General features: G+C 42.9%; 1 long non-coding RNA gene across 1 annotated transcript; it reads left to right on the top strand.

Annotated features, from left to right (window-relative positions):
• The first annotated feature begins 1789 nt into the window (after positions 1-1789).
• On the top strand, positions 1790-8835 carry LOC144100190 (uncharacterized). The gene is made up of 2 exons (XR_013307543.1): positions 1790-1853; positions 8699-8835. It is a non-coding gene; the product is annotated as an uncharacterized LOC144100190 (long non-coding RNA).
• Positions 8836-9239: the final 404 nt, after the last annotated feature.

Raw genomic sequence — 9239 nt, forward strand, 5'->3', positions numbered from 1 at the left:
ATAGAGAAACCTTACGTTATATTAAAAAACTGCATTCATAAACTCTTTGCCATTCCAAAATGTTTTTGTCCAGAATTGTTGGGTATGTCACTGGTATGAACCCGCCTTGGTTGCCGTCGGGATAACGGGGCATGAAGGAGTTGTACGTGAAGTCACGCTCATGATCGCCAATCCGTTTGCGTGTTATCACGTCACTGAAAGGAAGTCTTCTTTTCTGCCATGTTGAAAATACATTTTCTTCAGTGGACACTGGTAACGCTTAATTGGTGATTAGTTTCCTTTAAAAATTCCCTGATGCTAAAAAGTTCGCTTTGGATTGAGAGTTTTCTCTGTGTTGGGACAAACTTTTGTGCCCTGTATGTGTCTTCTTTTTGAAGGTTTACAATACTAGGGAAACCTTAAGAACAAAATTCTTAGAGGTGGTATGGGCAATGCCTACTGCCATTCTAGTCATTCAGGTTTTATAGGAATGCTGCACAACAATCGGCTGAGCAGCTCCAGAAATATTCCTTCGGCGCAGCGTTCTTAAATTTTATCTGAGTTTCTAGGAGATTCACACGATCCCAGTGACTCTTTTATAAATGGTGTACTTTTCCCGATCATGTCAGCAATATTCTTACCTGGCCACTGGTCTGCCCTTAGAGGTTGAATCCTCCCTATTTCCTTTGAAGCTGGCATCGAAAATTTCCCTAAGAAACATGTTCTGATATCACTCGCTATTGTAAAGTCACAGGCGGTTGTGTACAGGTGCGGACTGTGAATATTTCGCTCGAGTCTGTTTTTTTCCCCTTGGTGAACACAAACTACACATATTTCCTGATTACAGCATCCTTGCTATTCGGTCCGCTCCTGCTCTCCGCACCCTAGGACAGATCCTGACTACTGTGCAGATGTCAATGTTATTGAGCTTTTTATTCTTGTCGTAACAGAAAAACCTCGATCAGCACTTTTTTTGTGACTAAGTCAATAAACTTGTTCACTGTTCGTTTTTTTCTGCAGGGAAAAAAATTTATTTCCAGTCGTTGGTCTACATTCGACTCTTCATGCGTTATTTATTAGCAGATAAAGCTCTGTAGCTAAGAAACAAGTGAAGGTTAACCAAAGGCGGGCACTGAGCACGAAGGAGTTCCGTAAACACCACATAAAGGAAACGGTAGTTCTTGAATTTGCAAGAACGAGTGCCGAAAAATACTCATAATTGGCTTTGAAGTAAAAGCTGAGAATTGTTCGCCTGTATGTTAAGAAATAAAAACTGAAAAGTTCCAACCCTGGCACCAAGTAACAAATGAGAAAACAGGGTGCGGCGGAATTTTGATAATTCCGCTCAATGCCTCATTCAAGTAAATTTTTGTCTACTAGCCTTCTATTTACCGTAAAATATTATGTTAAGGCCATGGACGTGTGACTAGCGCTTAAAGATAGATTGTTATTCTTTAAGCTCTCCCCCAGCCCTAACAAACTCATTCAACAGCATCTTTTTGTTTGTTGGCTTGGTTTAAGGAATTACGTAACAAATGCACTGCTGTGACCTCACCTGAAGGTTAGAGTAAAACTACCAGAGTGCTTATGGTATTAAAAATGATCTGTAATAGAGTAATGGGTGAAAAAAAAAACGTTCTAACGATGAATTGCCGTAACACTCCGCCTCTCATCTGCAGTTGTTCGGTGGAAACCTTTTACGCAAGTAATATACTTTTTTCTAATTCTGTCAAAAAACACAACGGGAAAGTAGTATCGACGCGATTGTCCATGGTCAATAAATAATTTCATTTTTTTCTCATTGTTTTCTAGGACCGGCTCTATTTTCGCCAAAAACTCTAAGCAGCACTCAACTTTATAACAGAACTCTCAGTGTATGTACCGTTCACTTTTTTTATTTATGCCATACTAGAATAAAAAACTAGAAGTATATCACTGGTCCTGAGAAAGAAAGAAAGCATGAAATGACAGTTCACTCATACAGTACCGCATTGCTATTCTTTGCAAATGTGGCCTTCGACACAACGCGGTGTCGCTATGTTTCTGGAAATATCGTGAGCTACCCATGCAGCCACCCCTGCGCGATTTGAAGGATGCAAAGTAGCATTCCCGTATTTTCATTATGACCGCCTCGACGCAGTGGCTGACAGCTTTTTGAGTACGACTACTGCTCCAAAGGAAGTAGGATCAAAGCCGGGAAGCGCGGCCACATTCTCTTGCAGGCGAGAAGTGGAAACCCCCTGCATTATGCGATAATAATGCACAAAAAAAATCCCTGTTGGCCAAAATAATCTAAGCCCGGCCATCTCAGTCCCCTAAGCCCATGTCGCTATGGAACGGTAAAGCTCCATACCATCGATATCGTAATGTGCCGTACTATACCATACCATTTCATACCATAAATATCTATACGGTACCATTAAGATGGTTTGCGAAATCCTACAACTTATGCTGTGTTTCTGTCTGGATTGGTTATTGGCTCATTGCACCCATAATTCCTTTGTCTGCCTTTTTTTACGGAACATTGAGTTCACCGTGAGACCACGGTGTTCTTTAGAGTCGAAGCAAGCAAAAATTTCCAAGACTTCTTTCTTATTTTTTCTGCTTCTTGACTGCACAACTTATAGGTTCAGACTTTCTTTTTACGCATGCCAAGATAAGCTTTTTTCACTGCCGACCCAATTATTTGCAACCTTAGTTTCAAGCGTATTATGTTAGGAGCACCCAAATTATCATTGGTTCCTTCGAAGCAGAAGCACATGCTTTTACTTGCTATGCCATGTAATGTCGGATAAAAGTAATCTCAAATATTTATCGCTTAAGGCTGGGCAGAGGACTGTTCCAAAACAGGTCTTTCTCTTACGAACTATAAAAAAATTGTCATTTATTCGTTTTTCCAGAGTAGGAGTAAAAACGGTCTGTGATAAATTATATGTCATGTTCTAAGACCATGACGAGACGTGACCGTGGATACACTGGCGGATATAGCACACACAAGCAAATCATATAGAAACCACTTCTTTCACCTTACGAGTACAACATCAACATTCCTGCTCAGTGGCACGTTACAATAGTAGTGGAGATTGCGGCGATATCGTTCCTAATCACAAAAAACTAGAGCCAAAGAGAGCTGGATGTTACTGGTATCATATGTTTTCCAATATTTTCAGTGTAATCATGAAATTAATGGTGATATGTACGCTTGTTTGTGTCTGTGGAAAGCAGGTCTTTAGGAAGGTTAGGCGCAACTTTATATTACCAGGAAGCAACACGTCAACCTTAATGGGATGGATGCGATGAGAGTGAGAACAAGAAAAGAAAAAGTGAACTTTGGCTGTTGTCGCGTATCATCCGGGAATGTTTACTTAAGAAAACAACTTGGTTCTAGCTTTCTTCAACCCGCCCCTGTGGCTCAGTAGTTAGGGCGCTCGACTACTGATCCGGAGTTCCCGGGTTCGAACCCGACCGCGGCAGCTGCGTTTTTATGGAGGTGAAACGCTAAGGCGCCCGTGTGCTGTGCGATATCAGTGCACGTTAAAGATCCCCAGGTGGTCGAAATTATCCCGGAGCCCTGCACTACGGCACCTCTTTATTCTTTTATTCTTTCACTCCCTCCTTTACCTTTCCCTTACGGCGCAGTTCAGGTGTCCAACGATATATGAGAAAGATACAGCGCCATTTCCTTCCCAGCCAAAACCAATTATTACTATTATTGTACTGACAGATTCCGTGACCAAGACGAGACAGAATATCAGCCAAGTTGTGTGAATCTAATCGCACAATAGTGGGAGAGTTTTAAGCCGCCTGAGGGGCTAATGCTAACGTTTTGCTATCAAAGAAAAAAGAAGATGGAGTTTATGTGGTGAGAATGAAATAACTCGCATAATTCGTCAAGCTGCCTCACAGTAAACAGGAACAGGCGGTTGAATCTAAGACTGGCCTGCTCGTAATATGTTTAGCGGGCTATATGTTTCAGATGAACACATTAAGAAGGCTCGTAAAAACTTTTGTTCGCACACAGTCAAACCGAGATGGTTTCTTGTTAATGCTAAGATCTTAGAAACAAGTTGGCACATTGCCCCGCCCATGAACTTCTAATACCATGCACCTATGATCCTCGGCCTTTCCACTTACGTGGGTCTCTACTTTTCGTTAGAAGCATTCAATACATCTGCACTACGAAGCAACAAATAAACTATAAGTAGCGTTACATGTCTTAAAAAATATGGCAACACCAACAACTACTAATTTTCCACCGCATCCGCCTAAATCGCTCCTGAACCCTCCCTGTTCATTCCACTGCCATCCTCAGCCCTTCCATGCATGCACCGATCGATCTGAACCCGATGCTAAGCAGCAGCCCTCCCTCTTCTCATGCCCCTTTGTTATCTTATCCATGCATCACTCATACCCCTCACCCCAACATGGCGGGTCTGGCTAGCATCGATCTAGCTAAATACTAATAATAATAATTGGTTTTGGGGGGAAAGGGAATGGCGCAGTATCTGTCTCATATAACCTTGGACACCTGAACCGCGCCGTAAGGGAAGGGTAAAGGAGGGAGTGAAAGAAGAAAGGAAGAGAGAGGTGCCATAGTGGAGGCCTCCGAAATAATTTCGACCACCTGGTGATCTTTAACGTGCACTGACATCACACAGCACACGGGCGCCTTAGCGTTTTGCCTCCATAAAAACGCAGCCGCCGCGGTCGGGTCCGAGCCCGGGAACTCCGGATCAGTAGTCGAGCGCCCTAACCACTGAGCCACCGCGGCGGTGCATCCAGCTAAAGGGCAAGTTGCCTTTTAAGGCGAAAAGCGATTAAAGGCTCATACTCACGGTGACCGTCCGTTTGGTCACGTGACCTCGCGGTCACATGATCCTAGGCCACATGACCGTTTCCGTCAGTTAAATCCTAGATCCGGTAACGTGACCTCGGTGTGTCCATCCGTTACATCCTAGGTCACGTGACCTTGTCATGTGATCACAACATGCCAACTGGACTGTGAGCAAACTGCCCCCTGTGTAGGGTGGTGTGATCCGCCGCCAAGCAACAACAGCGCATGCGCAGCGCGACGTCACCTCTCAAATTCATATCAGTTAAATGAGTCGCAAACGGCTTTCGCCTTCCCACAGTTGAGAGATATCTAAGTGCCTCCAACGAATTTTCTGACCTTGGCGCAGGATGTTTTGGACGCTTACAGCTGCGTCATAGAAATGCTGTTTCTCCTCTTTCGGGAAGTTGTTCGATTTGAGCATATCAGTGCTCTACAAACTCTCCGATAGCAAGATGTAATCATGAGATTTGGAAACCCATTTTAATAGCTTTTCCGGCACTGCGCTGCATCTGTAACAAATCCTGTGCTCAGCAATGAAGAAACGTGTACTTTTAAGAAAGGTCCACGTGTACCAGACTGCTGCGACATGAATTATGAGTGCTTTGAAGGTACAAAACGAGTATTAGTCGCCATCAGTGGTTGTTGTAGACGACCGGCATTTTACATTAAATTAGGGAATTACTTAAAAAGTAGTGCGATTGTTTTATTGTCATATAAATCAGGACAAGAACGTTTTCGTGTTAACAGCTTGCTTGAGATAGACCATGTGGTCTTCATAGACCTTGGGATCCTCTCTTAAACAAGGTTAGGAAAATGGTTGCTTCAGAGCGTCTATAAATTGCACGGATTTGAATAGTAGGCTTCCGGCTTGTGCACAGAGGAAACTCAAACCCTGAAGTGTCACGTTCGAAAATAAGGGGGACGCCCTTGAAGTAGAATAGACGTATATCTATTCTACATCGACTCCCACATAGACTGATGGCTTTGGCAAGTAATTCGTCTGCTAAAGGAAGAAATTTTCGTCCAACAGGAAGAAAAAATGCTTAGTGTGTACGGCCGGCGCAAGTGCCAACTTTGCGAAGCACTTCATGTAAGACAAGTTCCAAATGCCGAGCATCGTAGTAAAAAGAATAGGTTCGCGCCCGAAGGATGCGAAGGTGGAACTCAGAGAATGAATGTCCATGCTAGGAGTTTGTCGAGCAGCGAAGAAAGTCATACATGAACATCGCGGACGTTGCACTTTCAAAATGGGTGGTAAACTGCAACTTGGACACTCTTGAATATATCATATTTGATCACAGTAATTATAATAAGCCTACCTACACCCACTGCACGATAAAGGCCTCTCCTTTGTCTCTTAAATTAACCCTGTCATGAGCCATCTGCGGCCACCTTATCCTAGCAAACTTCGTAATATCATCCACCCACGAAACTTTCTGAATCCCCTGCTACGCTCGCCTTCTCTATATCCATTAATTTAGCAAACCCTTCACAATCATCGATTACCTTGCCTTTGCATTACATGCCCTGGCCAAGCCAATTTAGTTTTCTTTACATCGACTAGGATTTCATTAACCCACGTTTTGTTTCCTGGCTCACTCTGCCCTTTTCCTGTAGTTGCGTTACACCGATCATTTCCCTTTCCTTATCTCGCTAGGCAGTCTTCAATTTAAGGTAAAACATCCTCCTTAGCCCCCACTGTTCTGTCCCATAAGTTAGTGCCAATAAGATACAGCTTTTATACACTTTTTACTGGGATGACATTATGAAGCGCCCTTCAACATCTCACAGAACCTGCCCAATGCGCTCCACCGCCTTCTTAATCTTCTGGTTATTTCACTTCGCTGCTTTATCTCAGACTCAGCGATTGCACAGAGGTAGATAACCACAAAGGGTGCAAGAGGACCAAGTTTTCAATCCAGGGTCTGCGAAATTCTCCACCGTCTAAAAAATCTCCATAACCAGACACGGGGTGCGGCCTCTTCTCGATGAGAAAAAGCGTCTACGCGTTCCCTCACCGGACAATTCGCCCCTAGCTCCTATATGAATAAAACTGATTGACGTTCGTTAAAACTAGTGAATCACAAAAACTTTAGTTGAGTTATTGTAATGAATCTGTGAAGGTAGTTGCAAGAGAGAAGATGCGGCACGTCACGTACACAAATTCAGCTATTTACGCTCGCTGGTATGCAATATCCTGACGCACATTGACTTAGACTTTTAGCGAAACTAGGTATAGTGGATCAGCATACAATTCCCTTTGGCACAGGCAAGTGATATTGCACTCCACTAGTCGCGAGATACCACGAACAGTGAGGTCTTTGATGACTACATCTAGAAGCAGCTATTTTTAAATATTATATGTATGAAACAGGTGCACCCCTTAGCTCACGACTCCGGTGCCTTGCGCTGCTGTCTGAAGCTGTCGGATGGTCTGACATTGGTCTTCCAGACCATTACTCTCAGGGCTGCCTCCCACTACTTGTATGATATATATACGATGCTAAGGTTGCATGGGTTTCTCAGGGAACTCCCCAAAATGTGGAATAGTGTGGGCTTAAAGTCGCGCCAGGGACAAGTGGGTTGGTATCTGGAAGGGTGGATGAGGCTGCGTAAGTACAGGGCAGCTGTTTATCGATTAACCTCACCAGTAGAAACCATAATTCCGCCTTTGCGCACACCAAAGAAGCCACCAACTGGGTTATTTTAGGGGACAGAGAACGAGTCACTGCAAACGGTTTTCTATGACAGATGTAGCGCGATCGAAGATGCCACAGAAAAAAAGAAGGTCGCCAGCACACCGGAACGCGTTTTCATTTGACGCTAGTTGAGTACTAAGCATCATTAAGAATGATCTGACACTACACAAACACCTTAGTAGTTTCTGCAACTATTTTATAGTTTCTGTGCTATTTTGTTTGTGATAGCAGCATATATGTATCACTGTTATTAGTTTGTGACCGGAAATGTGAGATCGCTTTGAAATATTTTTAAGCCGACTGAAACTATCGCTGCAGTATATTCACGAGCTAACAGAGAATGAAGTTTCCGGCTGTAACGTTAGGCGGCGAATAGCAGGCCCGGTAGCCATGGAAGGCCATTCGATGATGAGAAAGCTCTTTATGAGCTACTTTTACATTTTGTACGGTTAGCTTTCGAGCCTGGTCAAAGTAGTATGTCGCCACTTCACTTGATAACCTCTATAAAAGGTATGAAGCAGTCCAACCACAATGTACGGTGGCACAATGTACGTGCGTTTCAGCAGGCTACGTGTAGCACCACCAAAAGTGCTCGAACAGGCGAACCGGCGCCCAGAAGGAAATATGACTGCGAAAAGGAGTTGCAGTTTCCTTCGTGCTGCGAAAAATTATTCATCTTCTTCACAAGCGCCTCTTCTCAGCAAACATCAAGACTTTCGGGGAGATGAAAATGAATTAAAATGTTGTTTTAGGACCGAAATACCGTCCTAAAAATTGACTACATATCGATTAAACAATTCACACTTCGCTACTAAGCCGTTTTTTCATCTAGGAAGCATGGTATTTTCTTACTGTCGCGCGTACAACATGCTGAACATTAAAACATTAAGGTGAGCACATACTGAAACGAATAGAAGCCTGAGCTAAGTGTGCAACGGTCCAGGTTCTTAGCAAATATCTGTCTTTATTCCTGGCAAAAATGCATTTATATTTGAAGGCCCAAAAATGGAGAACGGCAGTAGGTGCCATATATTTTCGAAATAATGCAATTAAAATAAAATATGATGAACAGAATCTTAACGACGATAGTTCTCGGTGAAAAGGATCGTTTAACATGTTTAGTGTTGAATTTCTGAAGTATACTTTTTGAGTTGCTAGAGATTAAGTATGTCTGTATTTCATCTAGATGGTGCGCAATAGCCGTACTCTTCATCTGCTTATGTTTTCTGCGGGAATCGAAAACCAAATTCCCGAGTGCCTGATTTCAAAATACGTGAATAGAACACCTACCGGAGCTCGTAGAACATTGGAGACCAACTTTATGTAAGTTCTATCCGATTTCTTTCTCCCTGAGCCCGCTATGCGAGAGACCTCTCGGACGATGCATAGCATCGGTCGTCTGTTAATTAGAGTGGATTTTGGTGGTGTCATGTATATTACCATAAAATAGAGCTCCCTATAAAAAACTGAGTGTCATGTAGACCGGATAAATTTCACTCAGATCCATTAAAGAAGCATAAATGGTAAAATTAAAGAATTCGCGCTACGAGCTTGTATTCGATAATAGCTCATAACTTAATTCAAACATGTAAATCTCAAGTTTGAAACCACAAAATTGAGAAGCTGTTAGCTCTGATGTAACATACTCGTTTTAAGTAATTCAGGTATAGCCTCGAGGTTTGAATAAAATTTTTCGTTTTGGGGTATGAATGAAATGATGCCATTTT

The sequence above is a fragment of the Amblyomma americanum genome, chromosome 8 (assembly GCF_052857255.1).
Source record: "Amblyomma americanum isolate KBUSLIRL-KWMA chromosome 8, ASM5285725v1, whole genome shotgun sequence".
NCBI classification, from domain to species: Eukaryota; Metazoa; Arthropoda; class Arachnida; order Ixodida; family Ixodidae; genus Amblyomma; species Amblyomma americanum.